We start from the raw sequence: 19,421 nt of genomic DNA on the forward strand, positions 1-19,421 counted from the left end.
AAAACAATTTGAAGCAAGGTTCCATGGTGTAAAGGTCATCACATCCGTCTTACACACAGAAGGTTCTGGGTTCAATCCCCAGTGGAACCACTAAAGAAATTGCTAAGTTGTGCTCATGCACCTTTTCAATCCATATTTGAGTAAACTGGTAGGACTTTTTCAATCAGAGATGACAATTCCATAATTCAGCTTTCAGGATCTCTGCTAGTGATGCGTAAGTTCTTCACTTTAGATGTAGACCACATTGAATTTTGAAAGATGTCAAATATTTTCTGTCAAACTATTATGTAAAAATATTAGTCAGTTTTTCATTTATTGCAACAAACCTGATACTGGAAAAGTTCAACTGATGGTTCCATAGTGTAGTGGTCATCACGTTTGCCTCACACGCGGAAGGTCCTGGTTTCAAACCCCAGTGGAACCACAGAAATCATGATTGTTTGGCTACAGTTCAGTTATTAGAACATATTCAAGGGCAGTCTGTAGCTGATGGTGACATATTCTTCAAACATAGGGATTTCTTGAACTCGATAGAATCCTAAATGGTCTTCTCATTCATCAAGACGAAACTTACTAATGGAATTACAAAAGAACCAAAGACATTTCCCAGGATGGTATCGATTTTTGACAGTGTTGTCACCCCATAAATATAAATGCAAAAGAATGTATATATAGCTTAATTTTAAATAATGTACATTGTACCAGTTCCTTGCATTGGTGTATTCTTACTAAAGTGATCAATTGATGTTTTGAGGGCAGGAAAAAAAAAAACAAGAGACATCTTCTGGGGTTCCATTCCTAAAGCGTAAAGTGACTTAAGCTGGCTTCAGTAACATCTCTTCATGCTCAACGTACTTCTCTTTTTGGATTGTTCCTTCTATATATAATGTTATGAAGCAAGGTTCCATGGTGTAAAGGTCATCACATCTGTCTTACACACAGAAGGTTCTGGGTTCATTCCCCAGTGGAACCACTAAAGAAATTGCTAAGTTATGCTCATGCACCTTTTCATTCCATATTTGAGTAAACTGGAAGGACTTTTTCAATCAGAGATGACAATTCCATAATTCAGCTTTCAGGATCTCTGCTAGTGATGCGTAAGTTCTTCACTTTAGATGAGGACCACATTGAATTTTGAAAGATGTCAAATATTTTCTGTCAAACTATTATGTAAAAATATTAGTCAGTTTTTCATTTATTGCAACAAACCTGAAACTGGAAAAGTTCAATTGATGGTTCCATAGTGTAGTGGTCATCACGTTTGCCTCACACGCGGAAGGTCCTGGGTTCAAACCCCAGTGGAACCACAGAAACCTTGATTGTTTGGCTACAGTTCAGTTATTAGAACATATTCAAGGGCAGTCTGTAGCTGATGGTGACATATTCTTCAAACATAGGGATTTCTTGAACTCGATAGAATCCTAAATGGTCTTCTCATTCATCAAGACAAAAGTCACTAATGGAATTACAAAAGAACCAAAGACATTTCCCAGGATGGAATCGATAATTGAAAGTGTTGTCACCCCATGAATATAAATGCAAAATAATGTATATATAGCTTAAATTTAAATAATGTACATTGTACCAGTTCCTTGCATTGGTGTATTCTTACTAAAGTGATCAATTGATGTTTTGAGAGCAGCAAACAAAAAACAAGAGTCTTCTTCTGGGGTTCCATTCCTAAAGCGTAAAGTGACTTAAGCTGGCTTCAGTAACAACTCTTTATGCTCAACGTACTTCTCTTTTTGGATTGTTCCTTCTATATAAAATGTTTTGAAGCAACGTTGAAGCAAGGTTTCATGGTGTAATGGTCATCACATCTGTCTAACACACAGAAGGCTCTGGGTTCAATCCCAAGTGGAACCACTAAAGAGATTGCTAAGTTGTGCTCATGAACTTTTTCATTCCATATTTGAGTAAACTGGTAGGACTTTTTCAGTCAGAGATGACAATTCCATAATTCAGCTTTCAGGATCTCTGCTAGTGATGCATAAGTTCTTCACTTTAGATGTAGACCACATTGAATTTTGAAAGATGTCAAATATTTTCTGTCAAACTATTATGTAAAAATATTAGTCAGTTTTTCATTTATTGCAACAAACCTGATACTGGAAAAGCCACATTGATGGTTCCATAGTGTAGTGGTCATCACGTCTGCCTCACACGCGGAAGGTCTTGGGTTCAAACCCCAGTGGAACCACAGTAATCTTGATTGTTTGGCTACAGTTCAGTTATTAGAACATATTCAAGGGCAGTCTGTTAGTGTTTCCTGTTAAACCTGATGGTGACATATTCTTCAAACATAGGGATTTAATGAACTCGATAGAATCCTAAATGGTCTTCTCATTCATCAAGACGAAAGTCACTAATGGAATTACAAAAGAACCAAAGACATTTCCCAGGATGGTATCGATATTTGACAGTGTTGTCACCCCATAAATATAAATGCAAAAGAATGTATATGTAGCTTAATTTTCAATAATGTACATTGTACAAGTTCCTTGCATTGGTGTATTCTTACTAAAGTGATCAATTGATGTTTTGAGGGCAGGAAACAAAAAACAAGAGACTTCTTCTGTGGTTCCATTCCTAAAGCGTAAAGTGACTTAAGCTGGCTTCAGTAACAACTCTTTATGCTCAACGTACTTCTCTTTTTGGATTGTTCCTTCTATATAAAATGTTTTGAAGCAAGGTTCCATGGTGTAATGGTCATCACATCTGTCTAACACACAGAAGGCTCTGGGTTCAATCCCCAGTGGAACCACTAAAGAGTTTGATAAGTTGTTCTCATGCACTTTTTCATTCCATATTTGAGTAAACTGGTATGACTTTTTCAATCAGAGATGACAACTCCATAATTCAGCTTTCAGGATCTCTGCTAGTTCTGCGTAAGTTCTTCACTTTAGATGTAGGCCATATTGAATTTTGAAAGATGTCAAATATTTTCTGTCAAACTATTATGTAAAAATATTAGTCAGTTTTTCATTTATTGCAACAAACCTGATACTGGAAAAGCCACATTGATGGTTCCATAGTGTAGTGGTCATCACGTCTGCCTTACACGCGGAAGGTCCTGGGTTCAAACCCCAGTGGAACCACAGAAATTTTGATTGTTTGGCTACAGTTCAGTTATTAGAACATATTCAAGGGAAGTCTGTAAGTGTTTCCTGTTAAAGCTGATGGTGACATATTCTTCAAACATAGGGATTTCTTGAACTCGATAGAATCCTAAATGGTCTTCTCATTCATCAAGACGAAAGTCACTAATGGAATTACAAAAGAACCAAAGACATTTCCCAGGATGGAATTGATTTTTGACAGTGTTGTCACCCCATAAATATAAATGCAAAATAATGTATATATAGCTTAATTTTAAATAATGTACATTGTACCAGTTCCTTGCATTGGTGTATTCTTACTAAAGTGATCAATTGATGTTTTGAGGGCAGGGAACAAAAAACAAGAGACTTCTTCTGGGGTTCCATTCCTAAAGCGTAAAGTGACTTAAGCTGGCTTCAGTAACAACTCTTTATGCTCAACGTACTTCTCTTTTTGGATTGTTCCTTCTATATAAAATGTTTTGAAGCAAGGTTGAAGCAAGGTTCCATGGTGTAATGGTCATCACATCTGTCTAACAAACCGAAGGCTCTGGGTTCAATCCCCAGTGGAACCACTAAAGAGATTGCTAAGTTGTGCTCATGCACTTTTTCATTCCATATTTGAGTAAACTGGTAGGACTTTTTCAATCAGAGATGACAATTCCATAATTCAGCTTTCAGGATCTCTGCTAGTGATGCGTAAGTTCTTCACTTTAGATGTAGACCACATTGAATTTTGAAAGATGTCAAATATTTTCTGTCAAACTATTATGTAAAAATATTAGACAGTTTTTCATTTATTGCAACAAACCTGATACTGGAAAAGCCACATTGATGGTTCCATAGTGTAGTGGTCATCACGTCTGCCTCACACGCGGAAGGTCCTGGGTTCAAACCCCAGTGGAACCCCAGTAATATTGTTTGTTTGGCTACAGTTCAGTTATTAGAACATATTCAAGGGCAGTCTCTAAGAGTTTCCTGTTAAAGCTGATGGTGACATATTCTTCAAACATAGGGATTTCTTGAACTCGATAGAATCCTAAATGGTCTTCTCATTCATCAAGACGAAAGTCACTAATGGAATTACAAAAGAACCAAAGACATTTCCCAGGATGGAATCGATAATTGAAAGTGTTGTCACCCCATAAATATAAATGCAAAAGAATGTATATATATAGCTTAATTTTAAATAATGTACATTGTACCAGTTCCTTGCATTGGTGTATTCTTACTAAAGTGATCAATTGATGTTTTGAGGGCAGGAAACAAAAAACAAGAGACTTCTTCTGGGGTTCCATTCCTAAAGCGTAAAGTGACTTAAGCTGGCTTCAGTAACAACTCTTTATGCTCCACGTACATCTATTTTTGGATTGTTCCTTCTATATATAATGATTTGAAGCAAGGTTCCATGGTGTAAAGGTCATCACATCTGTCTTACACACAGAAGGTTCTGGGTTCAATCCCCCAGTGGAACCACTAAAGAAATTGCTAAGTTGTGCTCATGTACCTTTTCATTCCATATTTGAGTAAACTGGTAGGACTTTTTCAATCAGAGATTACAATTCCATAATTCAGCTTTCAGGATCTCTGCTAGTGATGCATAAGTTCTTCACTTTAGATGTAGACCACATTCAATTTTGAAAGATGTCAAATGTTTTCTGTCAAATTATTATGTAAAAAATTAGTCAGTTTTTCATTTATTGCAACAAACCTGATACTGGAAAAGTCACATTGATGGTTCCATAGTGTAGTGGTCATCACGTCTGCCTCACACGCGGAAGGTCCTGGGTTCAAACCCCAGTGGAACCACAGAAATCTTGATTGTTTGGCTACAGTTCAGTTATTAGAACATATTCAAGGGCAGTCTGTAGCTGATGGTGACATATTCTTCAAACATAGGGATTTCTTGAACTCGATAGAATCCTAAATGGTCTTCTCATTCATCAAGACAAAAGTCACTAATGGAATTACAAAAGAACCAAAGACATTTCCCAGGATGGATGATTTTTGACAGTGTTGTCACCCCATGAATATAAATGCAAAAGAATGTATATATAGCTTAAATTTAAATAATGTACATTGTACCAGTTCCTTGCATTGGTGTATTCTTACTAAAGTGATCAATTGATGTTTTGAGAGCAGCAAACAAAAAACAAGAGTCTTCTTCTGGGGTTCCATTCCTAAAGCGTAAAGTGACTTAAGCTGGCTTCAGTAACAACTCTTTATGCTCAACGTACTTCTCTTTTTGGATTGTTCCTTCTATATAAAATGTTTTGAAGCAAGGTTCCATGGTGTAATGGTCATCACATCTGTCTAACACACAGAAGGCTCTGGGTTCAATCCCCAGTGGAACCACTAAAGAGATTCATAAGTTGTGCTCATGCACTTTTTCATTCCATATTTGAGTAAACTGGTAGGACTTTTTCAATCAGAGATGACAATTCCATAATTCAGCTTTCAGGATCTCTGCTAGTGATGCGTAAGTTCTTCACTTTAGATGTAGACCACATTGAATTTTGAAAGATGTCAAATATTTTCTGTCAAACTATTATGTAAAAATATTAGTCAGTTTTTCATTTATTGCAACAAACCTGATACTGGAAAAGCCACATTGATGGTTCCATAGTGTAGTGGTCATCACGTCTGCCTCACACGCGGAAGGTCCTGGGTTCAAACCCCAGTGGAACCACAGTAATCTTGTTTGTTTGGCTACAGTTCAGTTATTAGAACATGTTCAAGGGCAGTCTGTAAGAGTTTCCTGTTAAAGCTGATGGTGACATATTCTTCAAACATAGGGATTTCTTGAACTCGATAGAATCCTAAATGGTCTTCTCATTCATCAAGACGAAAGTCACTAATGGAATTACAAAAGAACCAAAGACATTTCCCAGGATGGAATCGATAATTGAAAATGTTGTCACCTTATAAATATAAATGCAAAAGAATGTATATATAGCTTAATTTTAAATAATGTACATTGTACCAGTTCCTTGCATTGGTGTATTCTTACTAAAGTGATCAATTGATGTTTTGAGAGCAGCAAACAAAAAACAAGAGTCTTCTTCTGGGGTTCCATTCCTAAAGCGTAAAGTGACTTAAGCTGGCTTCAGTAACAACTCTTTATGCTCAACGTACTTCTCTTTTTGGATTGTTCCTTCTATATAAAATGTTTTGAAGCAAGGTTCCATGGTGTAATGGTCATCACATCTGTCTAACACACAGAAGGCTCTGGGTTCAATCCCCTTTGGAACCACTAAAGAGATTGATAAGTTGTGCTCATGCACTTTTTCATTCCATATTTGAGTAAACTGGTAGGACTTTTTCAATCAGAGATGACAATTCCATAATTCAGCTTTCAGGATCTCTGCTAGTGATGCTTAAGTTCTTCACTTTAGATGTAGACCACATTGAATTTTGAAAGATGTCAAATATTTTCTGTCAAACTATTATGTAAAAATATTAGTCAGTTTTTCATTTATTGCAACAAACCTGATACTGGAAAAGCCACATTGATGGTTCCATAGTGTAGTGGTCATCACGTCTGCCTCACACGCGGAAGGTCCTGGGTTCAAACCCCAGTGGAACCACAGTAATCTTGTTTGTTTGGCTACAGTTCAGTTATTAGAACATGTTCAAGGGCAGTCTGTAAGAGTTTCCTGTTAAAGCTGATGGTGACATATTCTTCAAACATAGGGATTTCTTGAACTCGATAGAATCCTAAATGGTCTTCTCATTCATCAAGACGAAAGTCACTAATGGAATTACAAAAGAACCAAAGACATTTCCCAGGATGGAATCGATAATTGAAAGTGTTGTCACCTTATAAATATAAATGCAAAAGAATGTATATATAGCTTAATTTTAAATAATGTACATTGTACCAGTTCCTTGCATTGGTGTATTCTTACTAAAGTGATCAATTGATGTTTTGAGGGCAGGAAACAAAAAACAAGAGACTTCTTCTGGGGTTCCATTCCTAAAGCGTAAAGTGACTTAAGCTGGCTTCAGTAACAACTCTTTATGCTCAACGTACATCTATTTTTGGATTGTTCCTTCTATATATAATGTTTAGAAGCAAGGTTGCATGGTGTAAAGGTCATCACATCTGTCTTACACACAGAAGGTTCTGGGTTCAATCCCCAGTGGAACCACTAGAGAAATTGGTAAGTTGTGCTCATGCACCTTTTCATTCCATATTTGAGTAAACTGGTAGGACTTTTTCAATCAGAGATGACAATTCCATAATTCAGCTTTCAGGATCTCTGCTAGTGATGCGTAAGTTCTTCACTTTAGATGTAGACCTCATTGAATTTTGAAAGATGTCAAATATTTTCTGTCAAACTATTATGTAAAAATATTAGTCAGTTTTTCATTTATTGCAACAAACCTGATACTGGAAATATTCAACTGATGGTTCCATAGTGTAGTGGTCATCACGTTTGCCTCACACGCTGAAGGTCCTGGGTTCAAACCCCAGTGGAACCACAGAAATCATGATTGTTTGGCTACAGTTCAGTTATTAGAACATATTCAAGGGCAGTCTGTAGCTGATGGTGACATATTCTTCAAACATAGGGATTTCTTGAACTCGATAGAATCCTAAATGGTCTTCTCATTCATCAAGACATAAGTCACAAATGGAATTACAAAAGAACCAAAGACATTTCCAAGGATGGAATCGATTTTTGACAGTGTTGTCACCCCATAAATATAAATGCAAAAGAATGTATATATAGCTTAATTTTAAATAATGTACATTGTACCAGTTCCTTGCATTGGTGTATTCTTACTGAAGTGATCAATTGATGTTTTGAGAGCAGCAAACAAAAAACAAGAGTCTTCTTCTGGGGTTCCATTCCTAAAGCGTAAAGTGACTTAAGCTGGCTTCAGTAACAACTCTTTATGCTCAACGTACTTCTCTTTTTGGATTGTACCTTCTATATAAAACAATTTGAAGTAAGGTTCCATGGTGTAATGGTCATCACATCTGTCTATCACACAGAAGGTTCTGGGTTCAATCCCCAGTAGAACCACTAAAGAGATTGCTAAGTTGTGCTCATGCACTTTTTCATTCCATATTTGAGTAAACTGGTAGGACTTTTTCAATCAGAGATTACAATTCCATAATTCAGCTTTCAGGATCTCTGCTAGTGATGCAAAAGTTCTTCACTTTAGATGTAGACCACATTGAATTTTGAAAGATGTCAAACATTTTCTGTCAAATTATTATGTAAAAATATTAGTCAGTTTTTCATTTATTGCAACAAACCTGATACTGGAAAAGTCACATTGATGGTTCCATAGTGTAGTCGTCATCACGTCTGCCTCACACGCGGAAGGTCCTGGGTTCAATCCCCAGTGGAACCACAGAATTCTTGATTGTTTGGCTACAGTTCAGTTATTAGAACATATTCAAGGGCAGTCTGTAGCTGATGGTGACATATTCTTCAAACATAGGGATTTCTTGAACTCGATAGAATCCTAAATGGTCTTCTCATTCATCAAGACAAAAGTCACTAATGGAATTACAAAAGAACCAAAGACATTTACCAGGATGGGATCGATTTTTGACAGTGTTGTCACCCCATGAATATAAATGCAAAAGAATGTATATATAGCTTAAATTTAAATAATGTACATTGTACCAGTTCCTTGCATTGGTGTATTCTTACTAAAGTGATCAATTGATGTTTTGAGAGCAGCAAACAAAAAACAAGAGTCTTCTTCTGGGGTTCCATTCCTAAAGCGTAAAGTGACTTAAGCTGGCTTCAGTAACAACTCTTTATGCTCAACGTACTTCTCTTTTTGGATTGTTCCTTCTATATAAAAGTTTTTGAAGCAAGGTTGAAGCAAGCTTCCATGGTGTAATGGTCATCACATCTGTCTAACACACAGAAGGCTCTGGGTTCAATCCCTAGTGGAACCACTAAAGATAATACTAAGTTGTGCTCATGCACTTTTTCATTCCATATTTGAGTAAACTGGTAGGACTTTTTCAATCAGAGATGACAATTCCATAATTCAGCTTTCAGGATCTCTGCCAGTAATGCGTAAGTTCTTCACTTTAGATGTAGACCACATTGAATTTTGAAAGATGTCAAATGTTTTCTGTCAAACTATTATGTAAAAATATTAGTCAGTTTTTCATTTATTGCTACAAACCTGATACTGGAAAAGCCACATTGATGGTTCCATAGTGTAGTGGTCATCACGTCTGCCTTACACGCGGAAGGTCCTGGGTTCAAACCCCAGTGGAACCACAGTAATGTTATTTGTTTGGCTACAGTTCAGTTATTAGAACATATTCAAGGGCAGTCTGTAAGAGTTTCCTGTTAAAGCTGATGGTGACATATTCTTCAAACCTAGGGATTTCTTGAACTCGATAGAATCCTAAATGGTCTTCTCATTCATCAAGACGAAAGTCACTAATGGAATTACAAAAGAACCAAAGACATTTCCCAGGATGGAATCGATAATTGAAAGTGTTGTCACCCCATAAATATAAATGCAAAAGAATGTATATATAGCTTAATTTTAAATAATGTACATTGTACCAGTTCCTTGCATTGGTGTATTCTTACTAAAGTGATCAATTGATGTTTTGAGGGCAGGAAACAAAAAACAAGAGACTTCTTCTGGGGTTCCATTCCTAAAGCGTAAAGTGACTTAAGCTGGCTTCAGTAACAACTCTTTATGCTCAACGTACATCTATTTTTGGATTGTTCCTTCTATATATAATGTTTTGAAGCAAGGTTCCATGGTGTAAAGGTCATCACATCTGTCTTACACACAGAAGGTTCTGGGTTCAATCCCCAGCGGAACCACTAGAGAAATTGCTAAGTTGTGCTCATGCACCTTTTCATTCCATATTTGAGTAAACTGGTAGGACTTTTTCAATCAGAGATGACAATTCCATAATTCAGCTTTCAGGATCTCTGGTAGTGATGCGTAAGTTCTTCACTTTAGATGTAGACCACATTGAATTTTGAAAGATGTCAAATATTTTCTGTCAAACTATTATGTAAAAATATTAGTCAGTTTTTCATTTATTGCAACAAACCTGATACTTGAAAAGTGCAACTGATGGTTCCATTGTGTAGTGGTCATCACGTTTGCCTCACACGCGGAAGGTCCTGGGTTCAAACCCCAGTGGAACCACAGAAATCATGATTGTTTGGCTACAGTTCAGTTATTAGAACATATTCAAGGGCAGTCTGTAGCTGATGGTGACATATTCTTCAAACATAGGGATTTCTTGAACTCGATAGAATCCTAAATGGTCTTCTCATTCATCAAGACAAAAGTCACTAATGGAATTACAAAAGAACCAAAGACATTTCCCAGGATGGAATCGATAATTGAAAGTGTTGTCACCCCATAAATATAAATGCAAAAGAATGTATATATAGCTTAATTTTAAATAATGTACATTGTACCAGTTCCTTGCATTGGTGTATTCTTACTAAAGTGATCAATTGATGTTTTGAGGGCAGGAAACAAAAAACAAGAGACTTATTCTGGGGTTCCATTCCTAAAGCGTAAAGTGACTTAAGCTGGCTTCAGTAACAACTCTTTATGCTCAACGTACATCTATTTTTGGATTGTTCCTTCTATATATAATGTTTTGAAGCAAGGTTCCATGGTGTAAAGGTCATCACATCTGTCTTACACACAGAAGGTTCTGGGTTCAATCCCCAGCGGAACCACTAGAGAAATTGCTAAGTTGTGCTCATGCACCTTTTCATTCCATATTTGAGTAAACTGGTAGGACTTTTTCAATCAGAGATGACAATTCCATAATTCAGCTTTCAGGATCTCTGGTAGTGATGCGTAAGTTCTTCACTTTAGATGTAGACCACATTGAATTTTGAAAGATGTCAAATATTTTCTGTCAAACTATTATGTAAAAATATTAGTCAGTTTTTCATTTATTGCAACAAACCTGATACTTGAAAAGTGCAACTGATGGTTCCATTGTGTAGTGGTCATCACGTTTGCCTCACGCGCGGAAGGTCCTGGGTTCAAACCCCAGTGGAACCACAGAAATCATGATTGTTTGGCTACAGTTCAGTTATTAGAACATATTCAAGGGCAGTCTGTAGCTGATGGTGACATATTCTTCAAACATAGGGATTTCTTGAACTCGATAGAATCCTAAATGGTCTTCTCATTCATCAAGACAAAAGTAACTAATGGAATTACAAAAGAACCAAAGACATTTCCCAGGATGGAATCGATAATTGAAAGTGTTGTCACCCCATAAATATAAATGCAAAAGAATGTATATATAGCTTAATTTTAAATAATGTACATTGTACCAGTTCCTTGCATTGGTGTATTCTTACTAAAGTGATCAATTGATGTTTTGAGGGCAGGAAAACAAAAAACAAGAGACTTCTTCTGGGGTTCCATTCCTAAAGCGTAAAGTGACTTAAGTTGGCTTCAGTAACAACTCTTTATGCTCAACGTACATCTATTTTTGGATTGTTCCTTCTATATTTAATGTTTTGAAGCAAGGTTCCATGGTGTAATGGTCATCACATCTGTCTTACACACAGAAGGTTCTGGGTTCAATCCCCAGTGGAACCACTAAAGAACTTGCTACGTTGTGCTTATGCACCTTTTCATTCCATATTTGAGTAAACTGGTAGGACTTTTTCAATCAGAGATGACAATTCCATAATTCAGCTTTCAGGATCTCTGCTAGTGATGCGTAAGTTCTTCACTTTAGATGTAGACCACATTGAATTTTGAAAGATGTCAAATATTTTCTGTCAAACTATTATGTAAAAATATTAGTCAGTTTTTCATTTATTGCAACAAACCTGATACTGGAAAAGTTCAACTGATGGTTCCATAGTGTAGTGGTCATCACGTTTGCCTCACACGCGGAAGGTCCTGGGTTCAAACCCCAGTGGAACCACAGAAATCATGATTGTTTGGCTACAGTTCAGTTATTAGAACATATTCAAGGGAAGTCTGTAGCTGATGGTGACATATTCTTCAAACATAGGGATTTCTTGAACTCGATAGAATCCTAAATGGTCTTCTCATTCATCAAGACAAAAGTCACTAATGGAATTACAAAAGAACCAAAGACATTTCCCAGGATGGAATTGATTTTTGACAGTGTTGTCACCCCATAAATATAAATGCAAAAGAATGTATATATAGCTTAATTTTAAATAATGTACATTGTACCAGTTCCTTGCATTGGTGTATTCTTACTGAAGTGATCAATTGATGTTTTGAGAGCAGCAAACAAAAAACAAGAGTCTTCTTCTGGGGTTCCATTCCTAAAGCGTAAAGTGACTTAAGCTGGCTTCAGTAACAACTCTTTATGCTCAACATACTTCTCTTTTTGGATTGTACCTTCTATATAAAACAATTTGAAGCAAGGTTCCATGGTGTAATGGTCATCACATCTGTCTAACACACAGAAGGTTCTGGGTTCAATCCCCAGTGGAACCATTAAAGAGATTGCTAAGTTGTGCTCATGCACTTTTTCATTCCATATTTGAGTAAACTGGTAGGACTTTTTCAATCAGAGATGACAATTCCATAATTCAGCTTTCAGGATCTCTGCTAGTGATGCATAAGTTCTTCACTTTAGATGTAGACCACATTCAATTTTGAAAGATGTCAAATATTTTCTGTCAAATTATTATGTAAAAATATTAGTCAGTTTTTCATTTATTGCAACAAACCTGATACTGGAAAAGTCACATTGATGGTTCCATAGTGTAGTGGTCATCACGTTTGCCTCACACGCGGAAGGTCCTGGGTTCAAACCCCAGTGGAACCACAGAAATCTTGATTGTTTGGCTACAGTTCAGTTATTAGAACATATTCAAGGGCATTCTGTAGCTGATGGTGACATATTCTTCAAACATAGGTATTTCTTGAACTTGATAGAATCCTAAATGGTCTTCTCATTCATCAAGACAAAAGTCACTAATGGAATTACAAAAGAACCAAAGACATTTCCCAGGATGGAATCGATAATTGAAAGTGTTGTCACCCCATAAATATAAATGCAAAAGAATGTATATATAGCTTAATTTTAAATAATGTACATTGTACCAGTTCCTTGCATTGGTGTATTCTTACTAAAGTGATCAATTGATGTTTTGAGGGCAGGAAACAAAAAACAAGAGACTTCTGGGGTTCCATTCCTAAAGCGTAAAGTGACTTAAGCTGGCTTCAGTAACAACTCTTTATGCTCAACGTACATCTATTTTTGGATTGTTCCTTCTATATATAATGTTTTGAAGCAAGGTTCCATGGTGTAAAGGTCATCACATCTGTCTTACACACAGAAGGTTCTGGGTTCAATCCCCAGTGGAACCACTAAAGAAATTGCTAAGTTGTGCTCATGCACCTTTTCAATCCATATTTGAGTAAACTGGTAGGACTTTTTCAATCAGAGATGACAATTCCATAATTCAGCTTTCAGGATCTCTGCTAGTGATGCGTAAGTTCTTCACTTTAGATGTAGACCACATTGAATTTTGAAAGATGTCAAATATTTTCTGTCAAACTATTATGTAAAAATATTAGTCAGTTTTTCATTTATTGCAACAAACCTGATACTGGAAAAGTTCAACTGATGGTTCCATAGTGTAGTGGTCATCACGTTTGCCTCACACGCGGAAGGTCCTGGTTTCAAACCCCAGTGGAACCACAGAAATCATGATTGTTTGGCTACAGTTCAGTTATTAGAACATATTCAAGGGCAGTCTGTAGCTGATGGTGACATATTCTTCAAACATAGGGATTTCTTGAACTCGATAGAATCCTAAATGGTCTTCTCATTCATCAAGACGAAACTTACTAATGGAATTACAAAAGAACCAAAGACATTTCCCAGGATGGTATCGATTTTTGACAGTGTTGTCACCCCATAAATATAAATGCAAAAGAATGTATATATAGCTTAATTTTAAATAATGTACATTGTACCAGTTCCTTGCATTGGTGTATTCTTACTAAAGTGATCAATTGATGTTTTGAGGGCAGGAAAAAAAAAACAAGAGACATCTTCTGGGGTTCCATTCCTAAAGCGTAAAGTGACTTAAGCTGGCTTCAGTAACATCTCTTCATGCTCAACGTACTTCTCTTTTTGGATTGTTCCTTCTATATATAATGTTATGAAGCAAGGTTCCATGGTGTAAAGGTCATCACATCTGTCTTACACACAGAAGGTTCTGGGTTCATTCCCCAGTGGAACCACTAAAGAAATTGCTAAGTTATGCTCATGCACCTTTTCATTCCATATTTGAGTAAACTGGAAGGACTTTTTCAATCAGAGATGACAATTCCATAATTCAGCTTTCAGGATCTCTGCTAGTGATGCGTAAGTTCTTCACTTTAGATGAGGACCACATTGAATTTTGAAAGATGTCAAATATTTTCTGTCAAACTATTATGTAAAAATATTAGTCAGTTTTTCATTTATTGCAACAAACCTGAAACTGGAAAAGTTCAATTGATGGTTCCATAGTGTAGTGGTCACCACGTTTGCCTCACACGCGGAAGGTCCTGGGTTCAAACCCCAGTGGAACCACAGAAACCTTGATTGTTTGGCTTCAGTTCAGTTATTAGAACATATTCAAGGGCAGTCTGTAGCTGATGGTGACATATTCTTCAAACATAGGGATTTCTTGAACTCGATAGAATCCTAAATGGTCTTCTCATTCATCAAGACAAAAGTCACTAATGGAATTACAAAAGAACCAAAGACATTTCCCAGGATGGAATCGATAATTGAAAGTGTTGTCACCCCATGAATATAAATGCAAAATAATGTATATATAGCTTAAATTTAAATAATGTACATTGTACCAGTTCCTTGCATTGGTGTATTCTTACTAAAGTGATCAATTGATGTTTTGAGAGCAGCAAACAAAAAACAAGAGTCTTCTTCTGGGGTTCCATTCCTAAAGCGTAAAGTGACTTAAGCTGGCTTCAGTAACAACTCTTTATGCTCAACGTACTTCTCTTTTTGGATTGTTCCTTCTATATAAAATGTTTTGAAGCAATGTTGAAGCAAGGTTTCATGGTGTAATGGTCATCACATCTGTCTAACACACAGAAGGCTCTGGGTTCAATCCCAAGTGGAACCACTAAAGAGATTGCTAAGTTGTGCTCATGAACTTTTTCATTCCATATTTGAGTAAACTGGTAGGACTTTTTCAGTCAGAGATGACAATTCCATAATTCAGCTTTCAGGATCTCTGCTAGTGATGCATAAGTTCTTCACTTTAGATGTAGACCACATTGAATTTTGAAAGATGTCAAATATTTTCTGTCAAACTATTATGTAAAAATATTAGTCAGTTTTTCATTTATTGCAACAAACCTGATACTGGAAAAGCCACATTGATGGTTCCATAGTGTAGTGATCATCACGTCTGCCTCACACGCGGAAGGTCTTGGGTTCAAACCCCAGTGGAACCACAGTAATCTTGATTGTTTGGCTACAGTTCAGTTATTAGAACATATTCAAGGGCAGTCTGTTAGTGTTTCCTGTTAAACCTGATGGTGACATATTCTTCAAACATAGGGATTTAATGAACTCGATAGAATCCTAAATGGTCTTCTCATTCATCAAGACGAAAGTCACTAATGGAATTACAAAAGAACCAAAGACATTTCCCAGGATGGTATCGATATTTGACAGTGTTGTCACCCCATAAATATAAATGCAAAAGAATGTATATGTAGCTTAATTTTCAATAATGTACATTGTGCAAGTTCCTTGCATTGGTGTATTCTTACTAAAGTGATCAATTGATGTTTTGAGGGCAGGAAACAAAAAACAAGAGACTTCTTCTGTGGTTCCATTCCTAAAGCGTAAAGTGACTTAAGCTGGCTTCAGTAACAACTCTTTATGCTCAACGTACTTCTCTTTTTGGATTGTTCCTTCTATATAAAATGTTTTGAAGCAAGGTTCCATGGTGTAATGGTCATCACATCAGTCTAACACACAGAAGGCTCTGGGTTCAATCCCCAGTGGAACCACTAAAGAGTTTGATAAGTTGTTCTCATGCACTTTTTCATTCCATATTTCAGTAAACTGGTATGACTTTTTCAATCAGAGATGACAATTCCATAATTCAGCTTTCAGGATCTCTGCTAGTTCTGCGTAAGTTCTTCACTTTAGATGTAGGCCATATTGAATTTTGAAAGATGTCAAATATTTTCTGTCAAACTATTATGTAAAAATATTAGTCAGTTTTTCATTTATTGCAACAAACCTGATACTGGAAAAGCCACATTGATGGTTCCATAGTGTAGTGGTCATCACGTCTGCCTTACACGCGGAAGGTCCTGGGTTCAAACCCCAGTGGAACCACAGAAATTTTGATTGTTTGGCTACAGTTCAGTTATTAGAACATATTCAAGGGAAGTCTGTAAGTGTTTCCTGTTAAAGCTGATGGTGACATATTCTTCAAACATAGGGATTTCTTGAACTCGATAGAATCCTAAATGGTCTTCTCTTTCATCAAGACGAAAGTCACTAATGGAATTACAAAAGAACCAAAGACATTTCCCAGGATGGAATTGATTTTTGACAGTGTTGTCACCCCATAAATATAAATGCAAAATAATGTATATATAGCTTAAATTTAAATAATGTACATTGTACCAGTTCCTTGCATTGGTGTATTCTTACTAAAGTGATCAATTGATGTTTTGAGAGCAGCAAACAAAAAACAAGAGTCTTCTTCTGGGGTTCCATTCCTAAAGCGTAAAGTGACTTAAGCTGGCTTCAGTAACAACTCTTTATGCTCAACGTACTTCTCTTTTTGGATTGTTCCTTCTATATAAAATGTTTTGAAGCAATGTTGAAGCAAGGTTTCATGGTGTAATGGTCATCACATCTGTCTAACACACAGAAGGCTCTGGGTTCAATCCCAAGTGGAACCACTAAAGAGATTGCTAAGTTGTGCTCATGAACTTTTTCATTCCATATTTGAGTAAACTGGTAGGACTTTTTCAGTCAGAGATGACAATTCCATAATTCAGCTTTCAGGATCTCTGCTAGTGATGCATAAGTTCTTCACTTTAGATGTAGACCACATTGAATTTTGAAAGATGTCAAATATTTTCTGTCAAACTATTATGTAAAAATATTAGTCAGTTTTTCATTTATTGCAACAAACCTGATACTGGAAAAGCCACATTGATGGTTCCATAGTGTAGTGATCATCACGTCTGCCTCACACGCGGAAGGTCTTGGGTTCAAACCCCAGTGGAACCACAGTAATCTTGATTGTTTGGCTACAGTTCAGTTATTAGAACATATTCAAGGGCAGTCTGTTAGTGTTTCCTGTTAAACCTGATGGTGACATATTCTTCAAACATAGGGATTTAATGAACTCGATAGAATCCTAAATGGTCTTCTCATTCATCAAGACGAAAGTCACTAATGGAATTACAAAAGAACCAAAGACATTTCCCAGGATGGTATCGATATTTGACAGTGTTGTCACCCCATAAATATAAATGCAAAAGAATGTATATGTAGCTTAATTTTCAATAATGTACATTGTGCAAGTTCCTTGCATTGGTGTATTCTTACTAAAGTGATCAATTGATGTTTTGAGGGCAGGAAACAAAAAACAAGAGACTTCTTCTGTGGTTCCATTCCTAAAGCGTAAAGTGACTTAAGCTGGCTTCAGTAACAACTCTTTATGCTCAACGTACTTCTCTTTTTGGATTGTTCCTTCTATATAAAATGTTTTGAAGCAAGGTTCCATGGTGTAATGGTCATCACATCAGTCTAACACACAGAAGGCTCTGGGTTCAATCCCCAGTGGAACCACTAAAGAGTTTGATAAGTTGTTCTCATGCACTTTTTCATTCCATATTTCAGTAAACTGGTATGACTTTTTCAATCAGAGATGACAATTCCATAATTCAGCTTTCAGGATCTCTGCTAGTTCTGCGTAAGTTCTTCACTTTAGATGTAGGCCATATTGAATTTTGAAAGATGTCAAATATTTTCTGTCAAACTATTATGTAAAAATATTAGTCAGTTTTTCATTTATTGCAACAAACCTGATACTGGAAAAGCCACATTGATGGTTCCATAGTGTAGTGGTCATCACGTCTGCCTTACACGCGGAAGGTCCTGGGTTCAAACCCCAGTGGAACCACAGAAATTTTGATTGTTTGGCTACAGTTCAGTTATTAGAACATATTCAAGGGAAGTCTGTAAGTGTTTCCTGTTAAAGCTGATGGTGACATATTCTTCAAACATAGGGATTTCTTGAACTCGATAGAATCCTAAATGGTCTTCTCTTTCATCAAGACGAAAGTCACTAATGGAATTACAAAAGAACCAAAGACATTTCCCAGGATGGAATTGATTTTTGACAGTGTTGTCACCCCATAAATATAAATGCAAAAGAATGTATATATAGCTTAATTTTAAATAATGTACATTGTACCAGTTCCTTGCATTGGTGTATTCTTACTAAAGTGATCAATTGATGTTTTGAGGGCAGGGAACAAAAAACAAGAGACTTCTTCTGGGGTTCCATTCCTAAAGCGTAAAGTGACTTAAGCTGGCTTCAGTAACAACTCTTTATGCTCAACGTACTTCTCTTTTTGGATTGTTCCTTCTATATAAAATGTTTTGAAGCAAGGTTTAAGCAAGGTTCCATGGTGTAATGGTCATCACATCTGTCTAACAAACCGAAGGCTCTGGGTTCAATCCCCAATGGAACCACTAAAGAGATTGCTAAGTTGTGCTCATGCACTTTTTCATTCCATATTTGAGTAAACTGGTAGGACTTTTTCAATCAGAGATGACAATTCCATAATTCAGCTTTCAGGATCTCTGCTAGTGATGCGTAAGTTCTTCACTTTAGATGTAGACCACATTGAATTTTGAAAGATGTCAAATATTTTCTGTCAAACTATTATGTAAAAATATTAGACAGTTTTTCATTTATTGCAACAAACCTGATACTGGAAAAGCCACATTGATGGTTCCATAGTGTAGTGGTCATCACGTCTGCCTCACACGCGGAAGGTCCTGGGTTCATACCCCAGTGGAACCCCAGTAATATTGTTTGTTTGGCTACAGTTCAGTTATTAGAACATATTCAAGGGCAGTCTCTAAGAGTTTCCTGTTAAAGCTGATGGTGACATATTCTTCAAACATAGGGATTTCTTGAACTCGATAGAATCCTAAATGGTCTTCTCATTCATCAAGACGAAAGTCACTAATGGAATTACAAAAGAACCAAAGACATTTCCCAGGATGGAATCGATAATTGAAAGTGTTGTCACCCCATAAATATAAATGCA

At 36.4% G+C, this 19,421-nt stretch overlaps 44 non-coding genes across 44 annotated transcripts; all 44 read left to right on the forward strand.

The window, feature by feature from the left end:
• Positions 1-17: 17 nt before the first annotated feature.
• Positions 18-90, forward strand: trnav-uac (transfer RNA valine (anticodon UAC)). Its single transcript has one exon. It is a non-coding gene; the product is annotated as a tRNA-Val (tRNA).
• Positions 91-351: 261 nt separating this feature from the next.
• On the forward strand, positions 352-424 carry trnav-cac (transfer RNA valine (anticodon CAC)). Its single transcript has one exon. It is a non-coding gene; the product is annotated as a tRNA-Val (tRNA).
• A 476-nt stretch (positions 425-900) lies between these two features.
• trnav-uac (transfer RNA valine (anticodon UAC)) lies at positions 901-973 on the forward strand. Its single transcript has one exon. It is a non-coding gene; the product is annotated as a tRNA-Val (tRNA).
• Positions 974-1,234: 261 nt separating this feature from the next.
• Positions 1,235-1,307, forward strand: trnav-cac (transfer RNA valine (anticodon CAC)). Its single transcript has one exon. It is a non-coding gene; the product is annotated as a tRNA-Val (tRNA).
• A 486-nt stretch (positions 1,308-1,793) lies between these two features.
• Positions 1,794-1,866, forward strand: trnav-aac (transfer RNA valine (anticodon AAC)). Its single transcript has one exon. It is a non-coding gene; the product is annotated as a tRNA-Val (tRNA).
• A 261-nt stretch (positions 1,867-2,127) lies between these two features.
• On the forward strand, positions 2,128-2,200 carry trnav-cac (transfer RNA valine (anticodon CAC)). Its single transcript has one exon. It is a non-coding gene; the product is annotated as a tRNA-Val (tRNA).
• Positions 2,201-2,691: 491 nt separating this feature from the next.
• Positions 2,692-2,764, forward strand: trnav-aac (transfer RNA valine (anticodon AAC)). Its single transcript has one exon. It is a non-coding gene; the product is annotated as a tRNA-Val (tRNA).
• Positions 2,765-3,025: 261 nt separating this feature from the next.
• Positions 3,026-3,098, forward strand: trnav-uac (transfer RNA valine (anticodon UAC)). The gene has a single exon. It is a non-coding gene; the product is annotated as a tRNA-Val (tRNA).
• A 502-nt stretch (positions 3,099-3,600) lies between these two features.
• Positions 3,601-3,673, forward strand: trnav-aac (transfer RNA valine (anticodon AAC)). The gene has a single exon. It is a non-coding gene; the product is annotated as a tRNA-Val (tRNA).
• Positions 3,674-3,934: 261 nt separating this feature from the next.
• trnav-cac (transfer RNA valine (anticodon CAC)) lies at positions 3,935-4,007 on the forward strand. The gene has a single exon. It is a non-coding gene; the product is annotated as a tRNA-Val (tRNA).
• Positions 4,008-4,500: 493 nt separating this feature from the next.
• trnav-uac (transfer RNA valine (anticodon UAC)) lies at positions 4,501-4,574 on the forward strand. Its single transcript has one exon. It is a non-coding gene; the product is annotated as a tRNA-Val (tRNA).
• Positions 4,575-4,834: 260 nt separating this feature from the next.
• Positions 4,835-4,907, forward strand: trnav-cac (transfer RNA valine (anticodon CAC)). Its single transcript has one exon. It is a non-coding gene; the product is annotated as a tRNA-Val (tRNA).
• Positions 4,908-5,380: 473 nt separating this feature from the next.
• On the forward strand, positions 5,381-5,453 carry trnav-aac (transfer RNA valine (anticodon AAC)). The gene has a single exon. It is a non-coding gene; the product is annotated as a tRNA-Val (tRNA).
• Positions 5,454-5,714: 261 nt separating this feature from the next.
• Positions 5,715-5,787, forward strand: trnav-cac (transfer RNA valine (anticodon CAC)). Its single transcript has one exon. It is a non-coding gene; the product is annotated as a tRNA-Val (tRNA).
• Positions 5,788-6,278: 491 nt separating this feature from the next.
• On the forward strand, positions 6,279-6,351 carry trnav-aac (transfer RNA valine (anticodon AAC)). Its single transcript has one exon. It is a non-coding gene; the product is annotated as a tRNA-Val (tRNA).
• A 261-nt stretch (positions 6,352-6,612) lies between these two features.
• trnav-cac (transfer RNA valine (anticodon CAC)) lies at positions 6,613-6,685 on the forward strand. Its single transcript has one exon. It is a non-coding gene; the product is annotated as a tRNA-Val (tRNA).
• A 491-nt stretch (positions 6,686-7,176) lies between these two features.
• trnav-uac (transfer RNA valine (anticodon UAC)) lies at positions 7,177-7,249 on the forward strand. The gene has a single exon. It is a non-coding gene; the product is annotated as a tRNA-Val (tRNA).
• Positions 7,250-7,510: 261 nt separating this feature from the next.
• Positions 7,511-7,583, forward strand: trnav-cac (transfer RNA valine (anticodon CAC)). Its single transcript has one exon. It is a non-coding gene; the product is annotated as a tRNA-Val (tRNA).
• A 475-nt stretch (positions 7,584-8,058) lies between these two features.
• On the forward strand, positions 8,059-8,131 carry trnad-auc (transfer RNA aspartic acid (anticodon AUC)). The gene has a single exon. It is a non-coding gene; the product is annotated as a tRNA-Asp (tRNA).
• A 261-nt stretch (positions 8,132-8,392) lies between these two features.
• trnav-cac (transfer RNA valine (anticodon CAC)) lies at positions 8,393-8,465 on the forward strand. Its single transcript has one exon. It is a non-coding gene; the product is annotated as a tRNA-Val (tRNA).
• Positions 8,466-8,951: 486 nt separating this feature from the next.
• trnav-aac (transfer RNA valine (anticodon AAC)) lies at positions 8,952-9,024 on the forward strand. Its single transcript has one exon. It is a non-coding gene; the product is annotated as a tRNA-Val (tRNA).
• Positions 9,025-9,285: 261 nt separating this feature from the next.
• On the forward strand, positions 9,286-9,358 carry trnav-uac (transfer RNA valine (anticodon UAC)). Its single transcript has one exon. It is a non-coding gene; the product is annotated as a tRNA-Val (tRNA).
• A 491-nt stretch (positions 9,359-9,849) lies between these two features.
• Positions 9,850-9,922, forward strand: trnav-uac (transfer RNA valine (anticodon UAC)). Its single transcript has one exon. It is a non-coding gene; the product is annotated as a tRNA-Val (tRNA).
• A 261-nt stretch (positions 9,923-10,183) lies between these two features.
• Positions 10,184-10,256, forward strand: trnav-cac (transfer RNA valine (anticodon CAC)). Its single transcript has one exon. It is a non-coding gene; the product is annotated as a tRNA-Val (tRNA).
• A 475-nt stretch (positions 10,257-10,731) lies between these two features.
• trnav-uac (transfer RNA valine (anticodon UAC)) lies at positions 10,732-10,804 on the forward strand. Its single transcript has one exon. It is a non-coding gene; the product is annotated as a tRNA-Val (tRNA).
• A 261-nt stretch (positions 10,805-11,065) lies between these two features.
• Positions 11,066-11,138, forward strand: trnav-cac (transfer RNA valine (anticodon CAC)). The gene has a single exon. It is a non-coding gene; the product is annotated as a tRNA-Val (tRNA).
• A 476-nt stretch (positions 11,139-11,614) lies between these two features.
• trnav-uac (transfer RNA valine (anticodon UAC)) lies at positions 11,615-11,687 on the forward strand. The gene has a single exon. It is a non-coding gene; the product is annotated as a tRNA-Val (tRNA).
• Positions 11,688-11,948: 261 nt separating this feature from the next.
• trnav-cac (transfer RNA valine (anticodon CAC)) lies at positions 11,949-12,021 on the forward strand. Its single transcript has one exon. It is a non-coding gene; the product is annotated as a tRNA-Val (tRNA).
• Positions 12,022-12,496: 475 nt separating this feature from the next.
• trnav-aac (transfer RNA valine (anticodon AAC)) lies at positions 12,497-12,569 on the forward strand. The gene has a single exon. It is a non-coding gene; the product is annotated as a tRNA-Val (tRNA).
• A 261-nt stretch (positions 12,570-12,830) lies between these two features.
• Positions 12,831-12,903, forward strand: trnav-cac (transfer RNA valine (anticodon CAC)). The gene has a single exon. It is a non-coding gene; the product is annotated as a tRNA-Val (tRNA).
• A 472-nt stretch (positions 12,904-13,375) lies between these two features.
• trnav-uac (transfer RNA valine (anticodon UAC)) lies at positions 13,376-13,448 on the forward strand. The gene has a single exon. It is a non-coding gene; the product is annotated as a tRNA-Val (tRNA).
• A 261-nt stretch (positions 13,449-13,709) lies between these two features.
• Positions 13,710-13,782, forward strand: trnav-cac (transfer RNA valine (anticodon CAC)). Its single transcript has one exon. It is a non-coding gene; the product is annotated as a tRNA-Val (tRNA).
• A 475-nt stretch (positions 13,783-14,257) lies between these two features.
• On the forward strand, positions 14,258-14,330 carry trnav-uac (transfer RNA valine (anticodon UAC)). Its single transcript has one exon. It is a non-coding gene; the product is annotated as a tRNA-Val (tRNA).
• A 261-nt stretch (positions 14,331-14,591) lies between these two features.
• trnav-cac (transfer RNA valine (anticodon CAC)) lies at positions 14,592-14,664 on the forward strand. The gene has a single exon. It is a non-coding gene; the product is annotated as a tRNA-Val (tRNA).
• Positions 14,665-15,150: 486 nt separating this feature from the next.
• trnav-aac (transfer RNA valine (anticodon AAC)) lies at positions 15,151-15,223 on the forward strand. The gene has a single exon. It is a non-coding gene; the product is annotated as a tRNA-Val (tRNA).
• Positions 15,224-15,484: 261 nt separating this feature from the next.
• On the forward strand, positions 15,485-15,557 carry trnav-cac (transfer RNA valine (anticodon CAC)). The gene has a single exon. It is a non-coding gene; the product is annotated as a tRNA-Val (tRNA).
• A 491-nt stretch (positions 15,558-16,048) lies between these two features.
• Positions 16,049-16,121, forward strand: trnav-aac (transfer RNA valine (anticodon AAC)). The gene has a single exon. It is a non-coding gene; the product is annotated as a tRNA-Val (tRNA).
• Positions 16,122-16,382: 261 nt separating this feature from the next.
• trnav-uac (transfer RNA valine (anticodon UAC)) lies at positions 16,383-16,455 on the forward strand. The gene has a single exon. It is a non-coding gene; the product is annotated as a tRNA-Val (tRNA).
• A 502-nt stretch (positions 16,456-16,957) lies between these two features.
• On the forward strand, positions 16,958-17,030 carry trnav-aac (transfer RNA valine (anticodon AAC)). Its single transcript has one exon. It is a non-coding gene; the product is annotated as a tRNA-Val (tRNA).
• Positions 17,031-17,291: 261 nt separating this feature from the next.
• On the forward strand, positions 17,292-17,364 carry trnav-cac (transfer RNA valine (anticodon CAC)). The gene has a single exon. It is a non-coding gene; the product is annotated as a tRNA-Val (tRNA).
• Positions 17,365-17,855: 491 nt separating this feature from the next.
• trnav-aac (transfer RNA valine (anticodon AAC)) lies at positions 17,856-17,928 on the forward strand. The gene has a single exon. It is a non-coding gene; the product is annotated as a tRNA-Val (tRNA).
• Positions 17,929-18,189: 261 nt separating this feature from the next.
• On the forward strand, positions 18,190-18,262 carry trnav-uac (transfer RNA valine (anticodon UAC)). Its single transcript has one exon. It is a non-coding gene; the product is annotated as a tRNA-Val (tRNA).
• A 502-nt stretch (positions 18,263-18,764) lies between these two features.
• Positions 18,765-18,837, forward strand: trnav-aac (transfer RNA valine (anticodon AAC)). Its single transcript has one exon. It is a non-coding gene; the product is annotated as a tRNA-Val (tRNA).
• A 261-nt stretch (positions 18,838-19,098) lies between these two features.
• trnav-cac (transfer RNA valine (anticodon CAC)) lies at positions 19,099-19,171 on the forward strand. Its single transcript has one exon. It is a non-coding gene; the product is annotated as a tRNA-Val (tRNA).
• Positions 19,172-19,421: the final 250 nt, after the last annotated feature.

This window comes from Nothobranchius furzeri, chromosome 14 (assembly GCF_043380555.1).
Source record: "Nothobranchius furzeri strain GRZ-AD chromosome 14, NfurGRZ-RIMD1, whole genome shotgun sequence".
NCBI lineage: Eukaryota > Metazoa > Chordata > Actinopteri > Cyprinodontiformes > Nothobranchiidae > Nothobranchius > Nothobranchius furzeri.